This window comes from Saccopteryx leptura, chromosome 13 (genome assembly GCF_036850995.1).
Source record: "Saccopteryx leptura isolate mSacLep1 chromosome 13, mSacLep1_pri_phased_curated, whole genome shotgun sequence".
NCBI lineage: Eukaryota > Metazoa > Chordata > Mammalia > Chiroptera > Emballonuridae > Saccopteryx > Saccopteryx leptura.
This window is the reverse complement of record NC_089515.1, coordinates 42,344,207-42,370,302: the sequence shown is the minus strand read 5'-3', so window position 1 is coordinate 42,370,302 and position 26,096 is coordinate 42,344,207. Positions and strand designations below refer to the sequence as shown.

The 26,096-nt window shown below is 43.7% G+C and overlaps 1 protein-coding gene and 1 non-coding gene across 21 annotated transcripts in view; one reads left to right on the top strand and one right to left on the bottom strand.

The window, feature by feature from the left end:
• Positions 1-2,350: 2,350 nt before the first annotated feature.
• Positions 2,351-2,426, bottom strand: TRNAT-UGU (transfer RNA threonine (anticodon UGU)). Its single transcript has one exon. It is a non-coding gene; the product is annotated as a tRNA-Thr (tRNA).
• Positions 2,427-12,798: 10,372 nt separating this feature from the next.
• ZFAND6 (zinc finger AN1-type containing 6) overlaps positions 12,799-26,096 on the top strand; it is a 57,228-nt gene continuing 43,930 nt past the window's right edge. For 5 of the 20 annotated variants that reach the window (XM_066355885.1, XM_066355882.1, XM_066355881.1 and 2 more), the window contains exon 1: positions 12,824-12,963. The gene's annotated coding sequence lies outside the window, so the exon portion shown is untranslated. Of the gene's footprint in view, positions 12,964-13,034; positions 13,098-15,326; positions 15,425-23,813; positions 23,930-26,096 lie in introns of those variants that run through there. The other 15 variants (XM_066355883.1, XM_066355875.1, XM_066355886.1 and 12 more) reach the window with 13 other exon arrangements.

Below are 26,096 nucleotides of genomic sequence, written 5' to 3'. Positions count from 1 at the left end.
GGGCCTCAGTGGGCCAGGAGAAGAGCTGAACTCTTAGTCCCCCCTCTGTCTCCTCGGTGAGCTCCTTCTCAACTGCTTGTTTGTCAAACGCCCATTCAGGCCCTGCTCCGCGGCCATGACGCAGGCTCCCAGAGCACCCGGAGGCCCTCGATGGCTTCAACACCTCCGTGGAGGTGGCTAGCTAGCACAGACCCCCGGCTCTCCACCCGTGTATCCATTCTCTCCGCACATTTCAACTTGGTCCGTGTGAGGCCCAGTGTCTGGCTGCAAGTCTGAATTCTTAGCTTCACAGTGGGAGATGGGCTCCACCTCACAATGTTTTGAAAAAAGTTTGGATGCCAGGTGCTACTTTTGGGCCAAGGGGTTAAGAAGCGGGTGTGCATTCTCCACCTTCTCTCTCCGTCACCAGGACAAGGTCGACCCACAAGAAGGAAGGATCCAGGGTCCTTTTTTAAATTTTTTTAAATTTTTTATTTTTTTGTATTTTTCTGAAGTTGGAAATGGGGAGGCAGTCAGACAGACTCCCGCATGTGCCCGACCGGGATCCACCCGGCACGCCCACCAGGGGGCGATGCTCTGCCCATCTGGGGCATCACTCTGTTGCAACCTGAGCCATTCTAGCGCCTGAGGCAGAGGCCATGGAGCCATCCTCAGCGCCCGGGCCAACTTTTGCTCCAATGGAGCCTCAGCTGCGGGAGGGGAAGAGAGAGACAGAGAGGAAGGAGAGGGGGAGGGGTGGAGAAGCAGATGGGTGCTTCTCCTGTGTGCCCTGGCCGGGAATTGAACCCAGGACTTCTGCACACCAGGCAACGCTCTACCACTGAGCCAACCGGCCAGGGCTGGATCCAGGATCCTTAAACCACCACATCGCCACATGATCGTGCAGACCCGAATACCCGCATGGGGTCATCATCTGGACCACAAATTTATTTTTAAATAAACATCTTTCCTTAGGTTAGGCCACAGACACTGTGGAGTTTATCTCTTAGATCAGCTAGTACAGTCCTCTCCCCTTATTTGTGGTTTTGCTCTCCACGCTTCATTACGCCTGGTCAACGGCAGTCCATTTAATAATGGCAAATCCCGGAAATAAACAACTCATAAGTGTTGAATGGCACGCTGTTCTGAGTCCCCCCCTTTGCGCCCTCGTGTAGGCACTGGATCCTCTCACATCATCACAAGAAGGAGGGTGAGTCCAGGAAATAAGATTATTTGGGGAGGGAGAGAGACCACATTCACAGAACTTTTACTGCAGTGTATTGTTATAATTGTTTATTTTATTATTCGTTATTTTGGTTAATCTCTTACTGTGCCTAACTTGTCAATTAAACCTTATCATGAGTACATATGAAAAAACATAGAAATATGTAGGGTTTTGTATTGTCCGTGGTCTCAGGCAGCCACTGCGGGTCTTGCAACGCATCCCCCTTGGATGAGGGGACTCCTGTGTTACCCTAACTTTCACAGTGGCCAAAAAGAGTTTAAAATGTCCATTTCATTGCCTTAGCAGATATCTGTCATTCAGCAGGTCATACTCTTGATCCACCCTCCAAACCTGCCATCTCTCTCTCTCTTTCTTCCTTTTTTTAAGTGAGAGGAGGGGAGATAGACAGACTCCCGCATGCGCCCTGACCGGGATCCATCCAGCAACCCCGCTTCTGGGAATGATGCTCAAATCAGCCAAGCTCTTTTTAGCACCTGAGGCTTATGCACCCAGACCAATCAAGCTGTCCTCAGTGCCCAGGGCCCATGCATGAACCAACTGAGCCACTGGCTGTGGGAGAGGAAGAGAGAGAGAAGGGGGAGAGGGAGGAGAAGAGAAGCAGATGGTCGCTTCTCATGGATGCCCGAACCAGGGATCAAACCAGGGACACTGGACGGATGCTCTATCCACTGAGCCAACCAGCCAGGGCCATCTTTTATTTTCAGTCTCCCCAGCCCTCAGTCAGAACCCTGGTTGTCACCTTGCATTCCTCCCTCTGCTTACTCCTAACATGGAGCCAGAGACCAAATCCTACAGATTCTTTCCTGTGCCTCCTCTCCCAGCTTTCCTATTCTTTTTTTTTTTTTGTATTTTTCTGAAGCTGGAAACGGGGAGGCAGTCAGACAGACTCCCACATGCGCCTGACCGGGACCCACCTGGCATGCCCACCAGGGGGCGATGCTCTGCCCATCTGGGGCGCTGCTCTGTTGCAACCAGAACCACTCTAGCGCCTGGGGCAGAGGCCATGGAGCCATCCCCAGCACCCGGGCCAACTCTGCTCCAATGGAGCCTTGGCAGCAGAGGTGAGCAAGGCAGAGAGGAAGGAGAGGGGGAGGGGTGGAGAAGCAGATGGGCGCTTCTCCTGTGTGCCCTGGCCAGGAATCGAACTTGGGACTTCCACACACAAGGCCAACGCTCTACCACTGAGCCAACCAGCCAGGGCCCAGCTTTCCTATTCTTACTGCCTTGGCTGTTCTCTGACTGATCTCTTTCCCATCCTGACTACTGGATTAGTCTCCTAAATGGTCCCTGCATCACTCTGCCTCTGCCCCAGTCCGTCCATCCATCCACCCATCCAGCCACCCACCCATCCACCCATCCAGTCACCCATCCATCCAATTTGTTAAATAAACATCTTTCCTTAGGTTAGGCCACCGACGTTGTGAAGTTTATCTCTTAGGTCAGCTAGTACAGTCCTCTCCCCTTATTTGTGGTTTTATATTCCACAGTTCATTACGCCTGGTCAGTGGTGGTCCGTCCTTACTACTGGACTAGTCTCCTAAATGGTCCCTGCATCACTCTGCCTCAGCCCCATTTATTAAATACATTGCCATGTGCTGGGCAGTATAAAGACTCTGACAAAGATGATTGAGAGGACCTACATTAATGAAATAGCCCCACTAATTAATAAATAATTACTGGTGCTATGTATGAATGAAAATGACAGGTATGAAAGCATCGTAATGGGGCCTTAAACCGGTCAAGGGGCCAGGGGAGCCTCCCCTAAGGAGGTGGCCTTTGAGCTGAGGTCTGAGGGTTGGAGGAGGAAAACTGGCAAAGGAGGCAGGAGTGTGGGGCTAAGCTCTCCCAAGCAGAGGGAACAGTGAGGCAGGCAGGAGCAGCACACATTGGGGAACCTCAAAGTCCAAAGTGGCACAGGAACCAGACTTTATTATTGTATTTCTAGGACCTCACGGAGTACCTGACACATAATAGGTGTTTCCATAGTTCATGAATGAGTCAATAAATGAATGAGTGAAGGTATGATAGGGGACAGATGGATAGGTATGAAGTTCTAAGTCATAGTACAACCTGCAACTGAGAAGCAGAGCTGGAAGCCCAGGCTCCCTACCCCAGGTTTGCCACCTCTACCCCCTATCCCACCCCCATGTTGCACTCAGCACACGGCATATAACTGACAGACTGGCTATGTCTTCCTCTTCCCCTGTCATCAGGAACTGGTCTTGTTTATCAATATAGCCTGATGCCCAGCCCACTGCCTGTGCAGAGGAAGCATTGCGGATAAATATTTAATGAATTGGTCAGCAGGGAGGCAGACACCGAGTATCGCAGTCAGTGGGGCAGAAGAGGGTGACATTGGAAGTGAGTCAGCTGTTAGCGTCAGTTGGCAGGAGAAGCCGAGAAACAAGTGGAGCACACACATGCCAGTGGCATGTGACAGTCACGTCTGGAGGCATGCCTGGAGCCAGCAGAGGTGAGCAAGGGCGTAGGTGCAGGAGACTCAAGGAGGGACCACAGGGTGGGACCAGGTCACCAAGGATGGCATCCTTCTGGCTTCTGTAAAGATTCTGGCCTACACCTGCAAGGTCATGCCATGGGCTTTCAAAAAGAAACACCTTCCTGTAACACTTCACAGCTTCTCAACTGCACATGGCTCTGTGTGTGTGCATGTGTGTCTGTGCACATCTGGGCTGAGTTCTCCTGGGACACATGCACCCTCGGGGGAGCCTCCATTTTCTTTTTCTTTTTTTGTATTTTTCCGAAGCTGGAAATGGTGAGGCAGTCAGACAGACTACCGCATGCGCCCGACCAGGGTCCACCTGGCATGCCCACCAGGGGGCGATGCTCTGCCCCTCTGGGGTGTCGCTCTGTTGCAACCAGAGCCACTCTAGCGCCTGAGGCAGAGGCCATGGAGCCATCCCCAGCGCCCGGGCCATCTTTGCTCCAATGGCTGCGGGAGGGGAAGAGAGAGACAGAGAGGAAGGAAAAGGGGGAGGGGTGGAGAAGCAGATGGGCGCTTCTCCTGTGTGCCTCAGTCAGGAATCAAACCCAGGACTCCTGCACACCAGGCCGACGCTCTACCACTGAGCCAACTGGCCAGGGCCTATTTTCTATTAGTCTCTGCACCCTGCCAGTGCCCTGCCCAGGGCCTTAGGGAACCCCGTGCCCCGGAGTAGGATCCAGCAACGTGTGTTGTTGGAAGGAGTGGCCTGCAGAAGAGATCATAGTGGACCTGGCGGTCTGACTAGTTGGTGGAGAGGTCTCTAAACAAACAGAACCTGTGCCAGGAAATCTAGCAACACAAGGCCCCATGGATGACTGTGAGGTTGTTGTCAGAGTGCTTCCTGTTTGCGTGCTGGAAACCAGACTTCCTATAGTATCTATTCTGGTCCTCTCATTTTGACGTACCATCTTTCAAAATGATCACTGTCACCATTTTATTCTGCAACAGCTAAATGCTAGCTTCGTGCATTTACTCATTCAACACTACCTGAGTCCCTAGAACGTATTGGATAGGAAGCCACCAGACTCGAGATTCTGTAGGAGAATCTGGAAAGACAGCCCAATAATAAACATGTGCAGTCCAGATGTCAAGGGAACAAAGCACCCAGAGGACACTGGAGGCAGACACCAAACCAGAGTCACATTATTTGATCTTCCATGCCTTTCCTGATTGCATTTCCTCCTTGTAAAAGTGACTAATGAACAGGAATCGGAGGAATGTGGGTCGGACGCCACTGTTTCCCAAACACCCAGCTGTGTGGTCCCTGAGAGCAGCTGGGAACAAACACTAACCCTGAAGCAGCCTGACTTTCAAGGACCACACCTGGGGCTCTGTTGTGGGGTCAGCAGTTACTCACTTGGTACATGGCCTCTCCTCACTCTCAGCTGCTCAAGGACCACAGTCCTTGGGCCTTGTCACTCTATAGTAGAGTGACCAACTGTCTGATTTTACGAGATGGTGTCAGTGTTAGCATGGTTCCTACACACCCTTCAGTCCCGGGTCATCAGGGACAGTCGGTCACCCTTCGCTCCGTGCGCTCTGTTGCACATGCTGGTCGACACACGTGCCACGGCAGCTGGTCGGGATCAGGGCTCAGGGACAGAGAGGCAGTGACTCCTGCATAGAAGCTTCACGGTGTCAGCACCTGCCTCCCTGGTCTGGCTCCCTGCCAGCCCCAGCTCTCGGGATCCAGGCCACTCAAACCTGCTGCCGGCTGACTCAGCTGCGCCTCACCTGCCGAGTCAGTCCCACCTGAGGAGGAAGGGCAGCTCTGAGCCTTGTAAGGTGGACTCTGTCCTTAGTCGTTGACACAGGAATCTGGTGAGCATGAGTGACTTAAAGGTGGTCTCAGCCTCCACTCAGTGGGGCTGAGTAAGATTCTGACCCGGGCCACGTGCCCCCTGCTCAGGTCTCCCCTGCTGCCATTTGGACACAGGAACTCCAGACCACAGGGACCAGCCGAGAGTGCCCATGCTGCCTGGAGCCCAGCCCTCTCTCGTTCCCCCACCCTGTAGGGGCTCTCTAAGCTGCCCAGGCCCTGGGCCAGGATCTGAGAGCACTCTTCCCCTTGCACCCTGAAGCAGCCTTGCCTCGTTCCTGCCATACTCCCAGGGCCCAGTGCTGGGGTTTCCACCTCCCGGGCTGACCACTTGTGTGCTGGCTGCCCAGTCACCCACAGTCTCTGGAAGCTGCCTAGACGAGGATTCTGTATTTTACCCGACACCTCCTCTGGGAAACATGTTATGTTGATTTTTCTGAACCTCTGGGCTGGCAACTCATGTGGGTTATGTTCTCACCCCCCACCCGGCTGTACCCACACTTTCTCTCATTGATTGATTTTAGAGAGGGAGGAAGGGAGAGAGAGAGAGATGGAGACATCAATTTGTTGTTTCGCTCATTTATACATTCATTGGTTTATTCTTGTATGTGCCCTGACTGAGGATTGAACTCAAAACCTTGGCATATTGGGATGACACTCTAACCAACTGAGATAGCAGCCAGGGCCACCAATATTTTTTTGTGTATCGCTGTAGTTGCAGAGAGGTAGGTGCATTTAAAATTTTGAAAACGATTCCATTCTGGTGTTGGTCAGCCCCAAACTGAATAGTCCCTGTTTGTTGTGTCCTTTCCAGCTTTAAGAATCATTGAGCCCTGGCCGGTTCGCTCAGTGGTAGAGTGTTGGCCTGGCGTGCAGAGGTCCAGGGTTCAATTCCCGGCCAGGGCTCAAAGGAGAAGCGCCCATCTGCTCCTCCACCCCTCCCTCTCTCCTTCCTCTCTGTCTCTCTCTTCCCCTCCCGCAGCGAGGCTCCATTGGAGCAAAGATGGCCCGGGCACTGGGGATGGCTCCTTGGCCTCTGCCCCAGGCGCTGGAGTGGCTCTGGTCGCAAAAGAGCAACGCCCGGAGGGGCAGAGCATCGCCCCCTGGTGGGCAGAGCGTTGCCCCCTGGTGGGCGTGCCGGGTGGATCCCGGTTGGGCGCATGCGGGAGTCTGTCTGACTGTCTCTCCCCGTTTCCAGCTTCAGAAAAATACAAAAAAAAAAAAAAAGAATCATTGAAATGCATTGGCCAGCGTGTGGATGTCTGGAGTTCGATTCCGGTCAGGGCACACAGAAGCCCATCTGCTTCTCCACCCCTCTCCCTCTCCTTCTCTCTTTCTCTCTCTTTCTCTCCCCCTCCTGCAGCTATGGCTCGACTGGCTAAAGACAGTGAGTTGGTCCCGGGCGCTGAGGGTGGCTCCATGGCCTCTGCCTCAGCGCTAAAAAAATGGCTCTGGTTGCAGCAGCAGCCCCCTAATGGGCTCGAGAAGAAAGAGGTAGAATTCCCTGCTTGGCAGGCGCATATGGGAGTCTGTCTCTCTGCCCCAGCCTCCTCTCACTAAAAAAAAAAAGAAAAGAAAAAAGGTATTATTGAAGCAGTGTTCTCATTTTGGAGGCAAGACTCACTATCACACTGCTGTTTTACTCTGCGTTTCTTTGCTTCCTAGCTGGGCTGAGCATCTTTACCACTTTGCTTGCCTGTTATTGTTAGTTGCTTGCTAATTGCCTCTGTGTGTCCTTACCCATTTATCTATTGCAAAAGGCCAACTACTTTTAGCCATGACTGGATCAGATAACTAAGTAGATAACATTTATAACTACTGTTTATTGACCACTTATTTTTGTGCTGGACGCTGGGCTAAGCACGCTGCATAAACTGTTTTTCATTTAATCAATATAATGAAGAGAATATGATCACTTTAAAGACAAGGAACTGAAGCCCAGAGAAGTTAAACAACTTGCTCTGGATCGCTCATCTGGTGGGTGAAGCAAGCACAATTGGAACCCTGCACTGACCGCCCAGCACACTAACCACTGAGCTGTTCGGTCGCAGGGTCTCTTGGAACTTTAACACTTTGTGGTTCACTGACTGATTCATTCATTTGATAAATAATTATTGAGGGCCCACATGAGGCAAGCACATATCTACCTGGTACTCAGGCCTTGGTGGGGTTACCAGGTGATACCTAGATGTGTGATACCCGAAGCAATCAAATGAAAAATGATCAAAGACAATTTTAAGGTTAAAAGGTGATGTATAAAATAGACATGTAGAATTAAATAGCATTATAATACAGTATTATCAGTGAACAGTCAGAAAATATAAGAAAATTTTTTTATCCACGGTAATAAGCATAATATAAGTGAATTATTAACAAGCAATTACTACAGTGTGTCCGTAAAGTCATGGTGCACTTTTGACCGGTCACAGGAAAGCAACAAAAGACAATAGAAATGTGAAATCTGCACCAAATAAAAGGAAAACCCTCCCAATTTCTGTAGGATGATGTGGCAGCATGTGTGCATGTGCAGATGATGACGTAACACCGTGTATACAGCGGAGCAGCCCACGGCCATGCCAGTCGAGATGTGGACGGTACAGAGGAAAGTTCAGTGTGCTCTGTGGCTCACTAAATTCGAATCCGTGACCAAAGTGCAACATGAATATCGGCATGTTTATAATGAAGCGCCACCACATAGGAATAACATTACTCGGTGGGATAAGCAGTTGAAGGAAACCGGCAGTTTGGTGGAGAAACCCCGTCCTGGTAGGCCATCAGTCAGTGACGAGTCTGTAGAGGCTATACGGGATAGCTACCCAAGGAGCCCTAAAAAATCTGTGCGTGAGCCCGCATCGAACTGCACTGAATAGGTATGAAACTGGGAGAGTTTTCCTTTTATTTGGTGCAGATTTCACATTTCTACCGTCTTTGTTGCTTTCCTGTGACTGGTCAAAAGTGCACCATGACTTTACGGACACACTGTATTATCATGTATTTCTCTTTAATATTACATTAAAGTTATATAAAACTCAGAAGTCCTGGTTTGGCCTAAAGGAGTCAAGAAAGTTTTAATTAAGGAGCTGGCATCTATACTGGGGGTTTTTTTGTTTGTTTGTTTTATACTGGGTTTTGACAAATGAGTAGGAGTTTGTTAGGGTAAGGTCATGGAAAGGGCTGGCTACTGAATGTAAAGAATGTTAGTAGATGGACAGACACATGTCTATGAATTAAGGGAGCTGCTTGCCTGGGCACCTTCTCCAAGCATAATAACCTTTCAACAATTTAAAGACACTGTATAGCCCTGGCGGGTTGGCTCAGCGGTAGAGCGTCGGCCTAGCGTGCGGAGGACCTGGGTTCGATTCCCGGCCAGGGCACACAGGAGAAGCGCACATTTGCTTCTCCACCCCTCCGCCGCGCCTTCCTCTCTGTCTCTCTCTTCCCCTCCCGCAGCCAAGGCTCCATTGGAGCAAAGATGGCCCGGGCGCTGGGGATGGCTCTGTGGCCTCTGCCCCAGGCGCTAGAGTGGCTCTGGTCGCAACATGGCGACGCCCAGGATGGGCAGAGCATCGCCCCCTGGTGGGCAGAGCGTCGCCCCTGGTGGGCGTGCCGGGTGAATCCCAGTCGGGCGCATGCGGGAGTCTGTCTGACTGTCTCTCCCTGTTTCCAGCTTCAGAAAAAGGAAAAAAAAATAAAAAATAAAAAAAATAAAGACACTGTATCTATCTACATGATGGTGGTTTAGAATAGGGATTCTTTTTTTTTTTATTTTAAAATTTTATTTAGAAAATTAACAGGGTGACAATGATCAACAAGATTACATAGGTTTCAGGTAAACATTTCTATAGCATTTGAACTGTTGATTATGTTGTATACTCATCACCCAAAGTCAAATCAGTTTCCATCACCTTATATTTGTCCCTCTTTACATCCTTTCTCCACCCCTCCCCCACATCCTCTTCCCCCAGAGAATCACTTCATTTTTATCTATGCCCATGAGTTTCAGTTTTATATCCCACCTATATGTGAAATCATACAGTTCTTAGCTTTCTCTGATTTACTTATTTCACTCAGTATAGTGTTCTCAAGATCCATCCATGTTGTTGTAAATGTCACTATGTCATCATTTCTTACGGCTGAGTAGTAGTCCATTGTGTATGATGTACCACATCTTCTTTATCCAGTCCTCTATTGAGGGACACTGGTTGTTTCCATGTCTTGGCCACTGTGAATAATGCTGCGATAAACATGGGGGTGCATGTGTCTTTACGTACCAATGTTTTCAAGTTTTGGGGGTAATACACAGTCGAGATTGCTAGGTCATATGGTAATTCTAGAATAGTGATTCTTAAAGTGTGATCCATGGACATCTTGGGGTCCCTGAAACCCTTTGAGGGTATCTGCAGGTTCACAGCTATTTTCATTAAAATACTGTCATTATTTGCCTTTTTTCTCATGAGCACATAATGGTGTTTTCTCACAGCACTACAGATATATTATTTATGTACGCTGCCTATATGACGTGTTATGTACACAAGCCAATGAGAGGACTTTTATCTCTCTTACTCCCTGCGGTATGCCAGCACGTAACACAGGCTGGCAAGAAGTTGATGCCAGTCACTGATGAGTACAAATATAGTATCTTTTAATCCTCATAACAACCCTATGAGGTGGGCTTTTATCCCCAGTTTACATGACTTACTTAAGACCACAAAGTGGCAGTGGCCTGTCTGAATTCCAGATCACCATGCAATGCTGTAAGTCTTGGCACAGACGTGGGCTGAAGGAAGCCTCTGAGGCCAGGCCACAAAAGCCCAGTTCCGGCAAATTCACACCAAACGTATACGAATACCCAACTGTGTTAGGTGCCATAATAAACTGGGTAAGAATCTAAATAAAAATAAATGTCAGATAACCTCCATAAGAATTTCCTCATATCCTTGCCAGTTGACGAAGATTTTTCACATATTAACCAACCCCCTCCCAAATCCCTAATAAGTAAGGTATGCATACCACTGACTTCAGGCTTCTGCTGCCACCTGAACTATTCTCTCCCAGGTGACCTCAGTGTTGATTTAAATGCAGCTGTCAATTCTCTGTCCTCATCATTATCGAACTAACAGCAACTATGAACACAGCTGACCCTTGGCTTCCAGGACACGGTGCTATTTTCCTCCTGCCTCTGTTTCCTCCTCCTTGGCCTCCTGGGTTCATTCCTGCACTTCTTCCTGAGCTCTCCATGTCAGAGCCCCCAGGCTTTGCTCCTTCATCTGCTCTGTTCTCACTTCCTGATCAGACGCACGGCTTTAAGTATCATTTGTAAAGATGACGACTCCCCAAATGTTATCTCCCCCACACTTCTGCCCTGTACCCTAGTCTTCTACATCCAGCTGCCTATCTGACATCCCCACTAGGATGTGTAATCATTTCCAATTCAATGTGTGCCAAAAATAATTCCCTGATCACCCACCTGCTCCAACTTCCAGTTGCTTAAGCCCAAAAACCTAGATGTTACCTTTGACTTATTTCTCTCCTACCCTGCCCCATCTATCAGGAAACTACTGGCTCCACCTTCAAAATAGACACAGAATTTGACCACTTTACACTACCTCTATTGCTGTCATTTGATCCAAGTCACCATTATCTTGCACATGGATTCAGACAGTAACCTCCTTATAGGTGTCCCTGATTTTACACTTCTTGCCTTTTTAGTCTACTTTCCACATGACAGCCAGAATGGTTCTTTAAAATCTAAGGCAGATCATGCTTTCTGCTCAAAACCATGCAGTGACTCCTCATTTTACTTAAAGTAAAAGCCAAGGTATATTCAATGGCCCACAGGCCCTACATAGTCAGGTCCTCCCTACCTCCTCAATGTCCTCTACTGTTCTCCCCAGCTCACCCAGCTCCAGGAACCTGCTTTCTGGCTGGTCGTGCCTGGAGGCCTGTGCTCTAACAGTGCCCTTGGTCTGGAGTGCTCTTCTCTCCACTATTCATAGGACTCCACTCTCACTCACCCCTTTCAATTTCCTGCAAACCTCACCTTCACAATGAGGCCTACCTAGACTGCCCCAATTAACACTGCAGCCCACCCCCCACCCCATCCTCTGCCCTGCTCTTTTTTTTTTTTGTCTCCACCACTTACTATCTTCTAACTCACAATATAAATACGGGGGTGGGGGTGGGGCCGGGGCGGGGGGGGGGGGGTACTCGCTCTGCAGCCCCCGCCCCCCCCCCTGGGGGCACCTGTGAGAGAGCAGTCAAGGTGCCTCGGCAAGGAGTTGATGCTTCTCATCTTTGTCTCTCCCTTCCTATCTGTCTGTCTGTCTCTGTCACACACACACACACAAAAGATAAGTCGCATTTTAATACTATATTTTTAAGACATCAAAATGAATGCAAAAAGTTCACAATGAGTAAAACATGACATTTAAAAATAAAAATGGGATTCTCAGGACTCGGCCAGCCTCCTACCTGTCGGCCCATCCTAACCGCTCATTCACGGTAACAGGATGAAATGACCTCCGACTTGATCTTGCACTTGTTGCTTGCGCTGCACGTAAGCCCAAAGGCAGAGACGCTTCAGGTAGCCATTGTTCTCATCACCCCTCACCCCGCTCTGCTGGGAGGCGCCGCGCTGTGAGGACCTGGGACAGTGGGGTGCGTGTGCCCCGCCTGAGTGTGCAGCACACGTCTGCACGCGCGCTTCCTGGCTAGCTCCTCTCTACAAGCCTTGACTCGGGACCGGACAATGCCCTGCCCTCCAAGGCGCACCCCCAGCTCGGCCTTTGGAGGCCCTGGGCTGCACGTGGGAGAGCTCACTCGGAATTCCTTTTGGCGGGTGGAGCGCGACTCTTCCTGGATTCTCAGTCCTGAACAGGTACACGCCAGGCTGCGCGGTGGCAAAAGCACCTACTCCCTCCCCTCAGTCCCTTCGATCGTCCTCAAGACCCCCGAAACCGCACTCCTACAGCGATCACAGGAACAAACCAAGGCAGGAGGCCAGAAGGCTCTAAAGCAGGGCAGCGTTCGCGAAGGGGGCGGAAAAGGAGGGTGGGTGTCTTTCCTATACCCTCCCTCTGTCTGGATCGAGCCAATCGCCTCACGCTCCGAGTCCTGGCACCGCCCCCGGTCCTCCGCCTGCTGGCCTCCCGGCCGGTAATAATTAAGTCATGGGGGGGCGGGGCGTCGCGTCAGCGCCGGGCGCTAACCAATCGGTAGAATTCCCAGCGTCGCGTCACAGGCCGAGCAACCAAACAGAAAAGTTTACTAAACAGCGGACGAGAGGCCGGCGGCGGCGGCGGCGGCGGCAGAGCCGGGACGAACGGGGTTCGGCGGCCTCACCTGTTCCCATTCACCAGCGGCGACCGGCGGCGGGCAGCGCGACCGGCGGAGAGAGCCGCCGCCAGGTGAGGCGAGGTGAGGAGCGGCGCTGGTGGCGCCGGTTCCCCGCCCCTCCCCCTGAGCGAGGTGCGGCCCGGCCCTCCCGCGGCGACCGGAAGCGGACGGAGGGCGGCAGGTGGCGGAGGGCCGAGGCCGAAGGTCCCAGGGCGGTGGGTGAGATGAGGGCGCCGGGAGGGGCCTCGGCAGCCGTGTTCCTGGCAGTTGGAGGGCGGGGGTCCCGGGCGTCCTCGTCACCGAGCTCCGTGTCAGTCCTTCCTGGACCTTTCCACCTGCCGCGCTTGCGGACGGGAAGGGGCCGGAGTTGGCCCCACTCCCCTGCGGTGGACCCAGGAGTTCTGTCTTTTCTCTCCTCTTTGACGTCGTACTTTCAGATTTGTGTCTAATGCGTGTACAGATGCGTAAGACTGTTGTGTTTGAAGTGATGTTTAACTTTACTTAGAATTGTTGTGGCAAAGCCGCACGGTCAAAACGCCATCGTGATTTGTTTTCACGACTCGGAAGTTGTTGCTCAACTTGAACAAGTTGAGGACTTGGCGGTAACCTGCACACCATTTGTATTTCAAGTTATCTAGCGACAAAAAAAAAAAGGGGGTGGTTTTTAATGGTTTGCATGCTCTGAGAAACAGGATTAAATTCCTCTTTCAAATCAAATTCGGGATTTGATTTTTAAATGTAAAATACCATAAACTTTTAAAAGTTGTTTGTTGTTTTTTTACTAAAGCGTAGTTGGCATACAATATTAGCTTCGGGTGTACAACAGTGACTACATTTATATATCTCACAAAGTGATCACCGCACTAAAATACCATAAGCTCTGAATTTGAAGGTTAGTTGTGTAATAATTATGTTATCAGTTTTAAGGACACTTGCCTTAGGTGGAAAGGTTCTCTTTCTGCCAGATATGAACACTTATATTTTCCAAACAGGTTGTCTCCTAACTCTTTTTCTTTCAATCAGTACTGTTTAATGTTAGTGGACTTAAATAAACCTAAATTTAATACCTAAAAAAAAAAGGATGATAGCTCTAGGAATTCAGTGGATACTATTGTTTACTAAAATCTGTTGCATAAATTAAAAAAATTAAAAATATACTGAAGAGAGGCAGGAATCACAAAGGTACAGGAGGAATTTTAGGGGTTAATGGACTACGTATTATTATATTGATTGTGGAGATGATTTCCTTGTGTCAAAACTGATCACACCTTACTCTTTGTGTGAAGTTTACTGTCAGTTATACCTCAATAAAGTCGAAAAAAATACTCAAAAATATATTTAATACCACAAAAGAGGTAATAAAAACTCATGCCTCCTTCCCCCAAACCAAGAACTGGTTATGGGTTTCTTATCTGTCCTGCCTCTTCTTGCAGAGTCTGTCTAGCCTGGTAGATTTTGTGTTTATCATTCCCTTGCCTTTAAAAATAAAAGAGTTTCATCACATATAATTTGTAAGTTTTTTAGTTTTTCTTTTAAGCTTTATAAAAATATTATATGACTGTAGTCCATTTCATTACTGTACACAGTATTGTGTTAATCTTCCCTCACTCATGGACATTTAGATTATGTTTTTTATTTTGTTTTGCTGTCAGCTGGTGTATCCTACTAATGTTTCTTGTTTCTTGGCTCCTGGTCCACAAGTGCTGCAAGAGCCTCTAGAGCAGTGGTCCCCACCCCCGGGCCACGGACTGGTACCAGTCTGTGGGCCATTTGGTACCAGTCTGCAGAGGAAAAATAAATAACTTACATTATTTCCATTTTATTTATATTTAAGTCTGAATGATGTTTTATTTTTAAAAAAATGACCAGATTCCTTCTGTTACATCTAAGACTCACTCTTGATGCTTGTCTCGGTCATGTGATACATTTATGCGTCCCACCCTAAAGGCTGGTCCGTGAAAATATTTTCTGACATTAAACCAGTCCGTGGCCCAAAAAAGGTTGGGGACCACTGTTCTAGAGTACACAGTGGAGATTGCATGAGAAAGTTTTAGTAGTCGGGAGTAAAACAGATTGAAATACTAGAAATAAAGTGAATGAAAAACTTTAGGATTCTCTTATGTTTTAATGGAAGATTCATAGACATAATTATTAGTTCATAGTTTTTGAATATTTGCATGAGAAACCAGGGTTCCTTGTTCATCTATATGTGGTGAATCTTTTCCTTTGAAATCACATTATAAGAAGTCTGGCATTATTTGAGATCTCCTTCTTTAAAGTAAAAGTAAATATTGTAGAAAAAACACTTGATTGTATATGACAAAAATCACTCTTTCTGTGTTACCCTTTCCCCCCTTGTGTAATCTGGCTAATTACAGGCATACCTCAGAGATGTTGTGGGTCCGGTTCCAGACCACCATAATAAAGCAAGTATCACAATAAAGCACGTCATAATCTTTCTGCTGGCGGATGGTCTGCCTTCAGTTTAGAAAAGAAAAGCAATATCTGTGAAGTGCAATAAAGCGGAGTGCAATAACAGAAGGTATGCCTGTCCTTAAAATCACTCATGTGCCTCAGCATGCTCATGTGAAAGAAACCTGTCCAAGTTGATCCTTCCAATTTTGCAGACCTTGGGTAAGGGAAGCACCTATCAAATGACAGGGCCTTTAAGTAAAAGGATTAGGTGTGTCCTTTGGGACATTTTTGGAGAAAGTCATGTGGTGGGTATTTATCAGGATATGTTAACCACACATTTAACTCCTTTTTCCTTCCATAGCCTCAGATTTGGGAGGGCCCCAAAGTATGTCTCTAGAGCAGCCTATTTATCCTGCTAACTGCAAGGCGTGACAGATTAGGGAGCAGCAGTAATGTCCTGAAAACGGGATGTGTGTGTAAGTAATGAGTTTATGTATAGCTTTGAATGACCTGTTTTTATTTAAAGGCATGGGAATAGAGATGGTTTGAATTTTTTTAGTGGTAGATGTAGCTTGCAGACAAGTACTCAGGATGCTTTGTTTGAGAAGGGCTGTTTTGTTCTGTTTCTGAAAACCTCATTCTTGTATTTGATCATAAGGACAATGTGTTTTGGGGTTTTGTTTGTGTGTTTTTTTTTTTAACTTTTAGAAGGAATTACAAAGAATAAATAACCATTGTTAATATTTTGGCAGGTGTACCCCCAGTTTTTGTTTGTCTTCTTCATATCCTAAACAATTAAAAGTTGATTTTTAAACAGTATTAGGCTGCCTCTACTTTCAAACCTTATCCCAAAATACCATCCACCTCAATAGACAAAGTAAAATTTAAACGTTTTTCTGTGGTGCTTTTAACCTAGACCGGCAGTGTCCAATGGAAATGCAACGGAAGCAACATAAGTTATTTAAAATTTTCTGAGAGCCACATTTTACAAAAAAGATAAGCAGGTGAAATCAATTTTATCTAATTCGAAATGTGATGATTTCAACAAGTAATCAGTGTAAGACATTTTTAGTGGAATATTTTACTTTCCTTTATTGAGACTGTCTTCATAATCTGATGTGTTATTTCCCACTTAAAGCACATCTTGATGTGCCTATTTCAGATGCTCAGTAGCCACATGTGACTTGCAGCTATTGAGTGGATGGTGCTCGAGGACCCTGCACTGCCAGCTTCATAGGCGGACCTCCTAGCACTCTCCCCCGACACACCAACCTGCACTAGCGTGTGCCAAGCCTGTTCCCTTAAGATTGTCCCTTCTGCCTGGAACAGCCATATTTCTGCTCAAATGTCACTCCTCCAGTGACGCCTTTGCAGACCACCTTCCCAGACTGCTTCATTTCTTTATAGAACTTTTATAGTCATCCGAAATGGTTTATTTGGTTGTTGTCTCTGTCTATCCCTGATTGAATGTAAATTGCCAAGGGCAGAGATTTCCTTATGTTTACCATCAGATCCCCATATATCAAGAATATGATTTTTAAAGGGTACTTACATATTTCATCTTATGAGAGTACCATAATAACTCACCTATTGTGTGTGAATTGTGTTACTTTATGCTTTTTTCACTGTTATAGTGTGGTGTGAAGATCATCTGAAGAGCTCAGTTTTTCCATGTATTTCTTATTTCTTTGGGATTCAATCTGCATTAAAATTAACTTAAATTGCTGAGTTAAGACATCTGTCTTTTCATAAATATAGCCAAAACTTGTCTTAAAAGTCTTACTAGCATTAACCTATAAAGTTGACCAAATCAGTATAAAGCTGGACTGAAAATACGAAAGAATTCACATTTCCTGCGTATCTTTACCAACACTGAATATTTTCTTTCCTATTTTCCTTCCCCCTGCATACGATGTACTCTATATTTCTTGATTAATTATGATGGTGAATAGAGAGATGTGAGTATTGGACATCTCCTATACTCATTTTGGATGGTGTTTTATATTTGTGATACTGTTTTTAGCCTTTTGTATTATTAGGATAGCGCCCTTTGCCACATTCTGTGAATATTTGCCCTGGTTCTTCATTTGCCTTTGATTTGCTTACAGTATTTTTTTTTTTTTTAAACACAGAAGAGTTTTTATCTTTTAAGAAATTTAGGTTAATACTTTCTATGGCATCTACTTTACTTTCATATTTAAGGGAGTTTTCTACTCATACAACTTTCCTTCTAGTTCTTTTCGGGTTTCATTTTTCACATCTCTCTTTTACTGTTTATCTGGGATTTATTTTGATATAACATATGCAGTGAAATAACCTTTCTTATTGTTTCTTAATTTTTCTTTCTTTTCTTTTTTTTTTTTTTTTTTGACAGAGAGAGAGAGGGACAGACAGACAGGAAAGGGGAGAAATGAGAAGCATCAATTTTTCGTTGCAGCTCCTTAGTTGTTCAGTGATTGCTTTCTCATGTGTGCCTTGACCTGGGGGTTCCAGCAGAGCGAGTGACCCCTTGCTCAAGCCAGCGACCTTGGGCTCCAGCCAGTGACTATGGGGTCATGTCTTTGATCCCATGCTCAAGTCTGCGACCCCTCGCTCAAGCTGGTGAGCCTGCACTCAAGCTGTGACCTGGGGGCTCCGCGTCCCAGTCCCACTGTGCCACTGCCTGGTCAGGCTGTTTCTTAATTGTTAATCAGTTATTTCAGCCCCATTAAAAAACTTTTTTTCTTCTTGCCTTAAATAAAGCTACCATTATTGTACACTAAATATACATATACTTGATTTTTTTTACCTTTTATTTAGTACCAATGATTTGATACCAGTGCCCATTGTTTCAGTAACTGGGAGTACTAATATGTTTTCATTTTGTTTTTCTAAGTCCCCCCCTTCCTTTCTTTCTCAGATGTTTGGCTGTTGCTTTGTTAGTCCTCGTGTTTTCACATTGATTCTCTAGGGTCCTCAGGTTGGTTTGGTTTTGAATTTTTAATTAAATATTGATGTATTGTTTCTACATTTAAAGTTTCATGTCATGTAATGAAAAAAACTTTCATGTACTAAAATTTCCCTTTGAGCACAGTTTTAGTCTATGTTCCTTAAATTTTGTTATGTGATATTTTGGGGTTTTTTATATATTTAAAATCCATGCTGTGCAGTTGGCATTTTTTCAGCAGCTGTCCCCTGCTAGCTGGATGGACACTGTTAACTGAGGGTAAGGAGACACTGATGGGCCACACCCAGATCTTTGCCTTCATGGAGTTTACGGTCTGTTGGGGAGGGTAGGCTGTTAACACACCAATGAGTAAAGAATTTTCAGATTTTGACAAGCACTACGAAGGGAAGAACTAGGGTGTCAAAAGGTGCTAATTAGATGTTCTGAGAATGTCTCTCTGAGGATGAAACATTTAAGTTTAGTGGTGGTACTGAGTGTATTTGGGGAGCTTCTTTAACTTCTCCAATTTGTTAGACATTTAAAAAAAAGAATGGCGCTTAATTTCTTTTGGAACATGTTTGTGAAAATTGCCTTGCAAATGGTTTTAGCCTCACCCCCATCTTCCAACCAGTTGCTGCCTTGGAACTGTGATTCTGAACTCTAAGATCGAGGAAGAGCTGGGGGCAAGGTCCCAGTGAGGGAGCTGTTGGCACAAAGAGGACTGGAAATGCTTGGCCTGAGTTAGGATTTGATTGATAGAATGGCTGGAGTTTACTGAGTGAAGAGAGTACGACAAGCTTTCTTTCTTTTTCTTTCTTTTCTTTTCTTTTCTTTTTTTATTTATTTATTTATTTAAAAAAAATTTTTTTTTTTACAGGACCAGAGAGAGAGTCAGATAGGGACAGACAGGAAGGGAGAGAGATGAGAAGCATCAATTACCAGTTTTTCGTTGCAATGTCTTAGTTGTTCATTGATCGCTTTCTCATATGTGCCTTGACCGTAGGCCTTCAGCAGACCCAGTAACCCCTTGCTCGGGCCAGTGGCCTACGCTTAAGCTGGCAACCTCAGGGTCTTGAACCTGGGTCCTCCGCATTCCAGTCCGATGCTCTATCCACTGCGCCACCGCCTGGTCAGGAACGACAAGCTTTCTTGCGAGACTTACTTGGGAGACTTATTAGTGGTTGGGCTGCTGCTTTGCCTTCCTGTCCTGTTTAGATTCTGTTTAGATTCGTCTCCTACAAATAACTTAAATGATTTTGCCCTCGGTACTTTCCTTCATTATTATTGTATTTTCGGTTTCCCTCCACTGAAGACCTTTCCATATTCTGTCCCCATTTACCTACTGGTGATTTCCTTGAAGAGTCCTTCCTTGATGCTGGCAAAGAGATGTAAGAAATTCTTTTGGCTATAGTTTTACTCATTTCATATTGGACATTTCTTTGGTAAACACTTGGAACAACTACAGTTCACTGTGTGTGATTTGCTTTAGTATCTATTTCTTGCTCTACAGCTGCCTTTCTAATCACCAGCCACTTGTGACTATTTAAATTAATTGAAATTAAATAATACTAAAGATTCAGTTCAGTCTTACTAGTCACATTTCAGGTACACAGTAGCCACGTGTACCTATTGGATGTTCTCTTGGACAGCGGAGATATAGTCTTCTGCAATGATAGAAATTATCGAGACACTTGGTCTCAAACATTTTAAATAAATTAAAAAAAAGAAATTATCTTTTTTCTTATTTTATTTTATTTTTTTAAGGAAGAGGAGGGGAGATAGTGAGACAGACTCCCACATGTTCCATGACCAGGACCAGCATTCCCTGTCTGGGGTCGATGTTCAGATCAGCCAAGCTATTTTTAACCATGAGGCCGATGCTGGGACCACTGAACTATCCTCAATACCCAGGGCCTCCACTTAGACAAATCGAGCCACTGGCTGCATGAGGGGAAGAAGAAGAGGAGTGGGAGGGGGAGAGAAGCAGGTGGTCGCTTCTCCTATGTGCCCTGACTGGAAATCGAACCTGGGACATCCACACGCAGGGCCAATGCTCTATCCAGTGAGCCAACCGGCCAGGGCCAGAAATTAGCTTACTTTATAAATAATCATGTGACTGATAACTGTGGTATTTCAGTGAAATTTAAGTAGTTATATCTGGCTGTTGAAATAGAGCAAGTCTGAATTGAGATTGAAGTAATGCTATTTTACATTTTTGAGTAAAATATATTTTACAATTAATTTAACTGCTTAAGGTTTTAATGTGGCTACTACAAAATAGAAAATTGCTTATGCTCCCATTATATTTCTGTTGGACAGCACTGTTCTGACTCTAGACCATAAGTTTCTACAGTGGGTCAGTTTACTGTGGCATCCACAGCAACTGGTCGTGCCCAGCATATTGTAGGTATTCAGAAGGTTTGATTAATGAATAAGCTTTTTTGTTAACTTGAGGGATGTTGTATGAATTTCAGAATGTTACCTGTTCCACTTTTGCTTTTCAAAACAATATAATTTAAAATTTTTTCTGTGATTGTTGAGAAAAAAGCTTTTCTTTTTATAACTGTATAAAAAGTTAACTTCATTAAGTAATGTGGATCATTTATCCTTTTAGTTTTTATTTTTTTCTAGCTTGGGCTGCTAAGGAGAGAGGGAATTGCAAGTCTGCCAGTTTGTGTCCTGTCATTTTTCTATGTCTAGCTGTTTGCTTCATTTATTATGTAATTTGGCACATGAAAATATATAACCATTAATCTTAGTAGTTGAGGATTATGAATGCTTTTTACTTATTATACTTTGGTCTCAATATTGTGATCCCTGTTCCTTTTTAATTTACATTTATTATTGACCTTTAGTAAGTGATTTACAGACTCATAGGAAGAGATCTCTTTCACCTAGATTTTTGGTTTCTTAACTATTTGTTTCCTCTGTGTTTAGTATTTTGCTGAATAATCTGTTACCACCTTCCCCCTCTTCCCATACTGCTCTTGTGTTTTGGGGTATTTTTCCTTTTTGAGTTAGAAGATACACATTAGGAATTGCAAGCTCAAACACTTACCTCACTTTTGTAGGCTGTGTATATATCAGGGAAATATTTTTTTTAATTGCTTGTTTTCTCCATTAGTTGGAGTTTCCCTACTTCATCCTTAGTGATCCCAGTCATATTTTGCTAATGTCAGGGGAGTCCTTTTATCTGTGTGAACCACCTGTAGTGCCCAGGGGTGATGCCAAAGATCCATTTCTGTTGTAGGAAGAACAGTTTGAGCTATTCTCAGTCCTGTAAAATTCTAAGGAAGTTTTCACTTTTCTCTCTTTGTACTATAAGTTATTCCTAATAGTCTAGGTATTGATTCTTTGTATAGGGCCTTTTTAATCAAAAGTGAAACGAGACCAAGTTGTTCAACAGCTTGTTCTCTTGTAAATTGTTTTTATTTGATAGGTTTGGGAAACCTCCAAGCTCCCACAAAGAATATACAATAAGTCCTTTGACTACATGATGTTCAGAAAGTGGTATATTGTCACATTCAGTTAGGGAGTCTTGGAGCTTTGCAGACACTGTGTTCCTATGAAGCAATATTGTTGTTAAATAATCTTGTCGTGATAATGCTTTCCTTTTATTTTTTGCAGTTTTCTTCTGCTACTGATAGAAGTAGAATATAGTACCCTTTAATTTAACGGGTGAGCCACCCTAAGATGAATAATTATCACTTTGAACTTCTTTCAAGGCGAGCCTGAAGATCTTTGCACAATCTGGAACAGCTAAATCTTTCTCTTTTCTTTTGGTTATAGATTGAGAGTGGTTTTGGTGTTATATTAGTGTTTTTAATACGTGCCTGTTTTCTACAAATAATTAACTTTGAAGTGAAAAACTGTGTCCGACCAAAGGTTTATTTGGTTCCCATCACTGTCAACTGATTTTATGCTGCCAGTTTTTAAGATTAAAATGTTTGCTATCTCTTTTTCTGTAACCCTGTAAAATTTGGGCCATCTAAAACCAGTTCTCTCAAGTTTCATGCTGTAACTCAAATTATTGTATTGTATCCGGTGTTTGCTCGTGTACCTCTTCGGCTCCCTGTGTTCTTTTGCAAGAGTGTCCACACAGTGGGAAGACCACCTGAACTTGACTCCTGAAGTGCTGGGCATTCAAAGCAGTGAATCCCTGCAAAGGATCTTGGGACTAGACCTCTGTGAATTGGCTCTTTCAATTTGTCCACTTAAAAGGCATAATAGATTGTGCAGCTGTTTGGGCTTCGGCCGGGTATTGCTCCATATTCATGTCTAGTTGCAATTATGTGAATTTTCACTTTCATACAAAGACTTCTCTTTATAGTCAAAACAAGCTTGTTGGCTTTGTGTTATAATGTATGAATTTTCTTTGAGGAAGAATGCTTGCAAGATTTTGAATTTTAAAAATGGTAAATTTAAATTAAAAAATTCTTTATATGAATGTAATGAAAGTATATTTTTGGCAGAGGTGAAAATTATACTTACTGAACAAGGTCAGTGTTTCTTAATCACGTAATGATTAATGCTGGAGTTAACATTTGATGGGCCAAGCTACTAAAACAAGCAGTTTTAATTAAATAAATATATAGTAAAATATAGCAACTTATTTAAAGTGACAGAAGGTCTTTTTTGTTTAATAATCAGAGTGCCCATATACTCTTTTTAGAAACTCTGTAGTAAAAATAACATTTAATATAATTTAGTATTTCAAGGGGAGCACACCCTTCAGCTATATCTTAGGGTGCCCTTGCCACCTTAAAGTGGTAAGTAGGGTGCAAAATAGTGTCCACCCTTATTTGAAAAACAACACCAAAAAAAACAACAACAAGGCATCCTAAACTTTTTACCTGAACATGTCATTAAAACAAGTTGCCTTTAACTATTTTATATCATTTGCTGTACATAAGTATTAACTTTGGCAAAACACACATCCTCAGATTTGTAAATATGCTAATAGAGAAATAATACTTCTGCCTCTTTTTTTCCAATTTTAAGTAGAAATATCAATTGTTGATATGAAGGAACATTTTACTCTAGTTATACTGAGAACATAAGTATCAGTGAATTTGATAGGTAGCCTAGAAATTCTATGTATTTTCACTTAAGTTACGGTCTTCTGTGTAAGTCTTAGAGAAAATATTGTTTTGTGCCTTTTAGCAAGATGTTGCCGTGTATTTTCTGGTGCCATTCTAAAATTTTCAGGGAAAATGTGAGCTTTATTGAAAAAGGTATCTTGTCTTTATGAAGCATAACTTCTTCATAGCTTTGTAAAAATATTAAATTATTTAGGTTAAAAGCATTGTATTTTAAACAGTTGGTCCCTGAACTGCAAACTACAGCTACTTTCGTGAGGTACCACGGCTGTTAGTTTATTTATTTTTATCCAGACAAAAGAGTAAGCAAACAGCATAGCATGGGAAAACTGAAACATTACCTACTGTTTCTTTAAGAAACCAGCTTAGCCATGGGGTTTTAGTGTGTTTAACCTAACCTGCTAGCAAGGAAAAGTTCTTTAAAATAATGGATATTAGCTGCATCCAATCACAATTACTAGTTTCACTAACAGGGAGGAGATTTCGCTCTTCAGCCACTAGACTCAGAGAAGGTGGAGCTTGATGTTCAGGTTTGGTTGCTTTGGGTACAGCTTCAAGTGAAGTTAATCTGAGGTGAAGCAAACAGAAAATTGTGGAGGTTTTGTTGGTAGGATTTTTGTTCTAATCTTTTAATGATCCTTAATTTTACACTTTTGCTCCTTTATGCTTCTGTGTCCGCCAGGTTTTGTCATTGTTGCTGTTTTCTGATGCAGACTGAACATTAAAATTAAGCAGGGAAGCAGAACAAAAGGGCTCTTTGGACAGGAAATAGATGTTCAGAGAATCAAACTTGACTTTCTTTTATCATTATTTTTAGTACAGAATTTGAGTGTCATGTAAAAAAATGTTTGAATCAAAATCATTGTCATTTGCTCTTGGACTGGATGTTTGAGCAGTCATTTGTCAGTTTTTATAAATGACATCTTGAGGAGGTCGATTTGATATGTCATTTTCCTTAAACTTAAGATATTAAGTTGCTAAAAGAAATGTGGTAGGCTTAATTCTTTTTTTTTTTAAAGAACTGAAATGCCGGTATTTAATTTTTATTTTTTATCCCCTGTACATCCCCCCTTTTAAACTTCAATAAAATTTAACAGTGTTGGCATTTTTAATATGCTCAATAATTTTAGCTTTCTTTTTATAAAAGTCATTGATTTATTTTACATAGAACGAGGTAAAACTGCTTTCTCCTTCATTCAGACTATTTATTTCAAAGGCATAGATAAGTAATTAACTTCATTTGAAATAGGAAATGAATGGGGGATATATTTCTAAGACCTATAGGTAGGCTCCCAAAACTTTTTTTTAAAAGTACCTATGGATCTGTTGACATGTCTTCCTTAAAAAATAACCATACTGTGTTTCAGTATCAAAAGTTTTCTTTAGAGACCGTTTTTCTTGATATTGTTGTTCTTTGATTTCATAGAAATTAAGGTGTAAAGTTCATTTGAATAATCAGCCCAACCACTAGCTAAGCATTTCAGTCACTGTAATACTTGTATGTGCTATGCTTTTTCTTCCAGATCATGCAGAGGTTTTTAATTTGTCCTTTTCTGCTCTATTTATTGTTTAATATAATAAGAAGAAGAAAAGTCACCTATTCACAAGATCTGTGTGGTGGTCTTATTTTTTTCTTCTTCTATACCCTACCATAGTCTTGTATTTTTCCCATAATTGTAAAATGCAGCTTTTTTTTTACTACACTATATCATCTGTTGTTAAAATTTGTTTTAATTCCTGTTGCTATATAATTCTTTTGTTAGTGGGAGCTTACTTTACCTAGGCTTTTGTCTGTTTTATATATAGACGGTTCCTTATTTTTCACTGTTTAAAATGGCATTGCATTGAACAGATGTCTATGTGTAAATTTAAAAATATTTTCATCTTTTTTTTTTTTAATGATTTATTCGCTTTGGAAAAATCTCCTGGCGTGGGCTTACCTAGATTAAAGGATATGAACACTGTATTGGCCATATTATTTTTTCAAAAAAGGTATATACTAGGTTATATTGCCACCAGCGGGATGTACTTCAAAATTTCTTTAATGGTAGCCTCTTCAATGTCCTGTTAAAATGTGCCTCTAAAGCCCTCTGACTGGTTGATTCATTTTACCTAAACTAATAGCCTATTTCAATTTCCATTTTCCAATATGTAGATAGATCTAAATCCATTTTCTGGTCATTAAAATTATCTGAAGGAAATTGGGGAAATTTTTATCTAAAGTGAGCAATTATATCTTTGTTGGGTATTTTACTTATTACATATATTGCTGTATTTATTACATATGTTGCTATTCACATAGACAGGGCTTACTATTTTACACTGGCACTGTGGTTCATGTCAGCTTTTCCTGAGTACATTCTTCTGGGAAGCACATACCAGAAGAAATATTTTCTTCCAAGAAAATATCTCAAACATTTGGGGGGGGGGGGGGCGGAACAGTGCCAGTTAATATTACTTGACCTGTCCCTGAACAGATAGGAATAACTCTTGAACATTTCTGAATTTTTAAAATACAATGCAGAATATGTATATACAGATTTAGGATTTAAAATGGTATATCAGCACGTTCCTAGTATTTCACAGTTTTTCAGTGAAAGGTTAGATGGCTGCATACACATGGTGGTCCTAGATATGCTGCTCCTGTTTGTCTTGAAGAGCATTCTTTGTTTGGCAATCACTGCTGATTATGTGGACTCTTGCCAGCTCGTCTATGACATGGCATAGGCTGTAACTGTTCAGGTTATGAACTTGTTAACTACTGTTCCAGAATA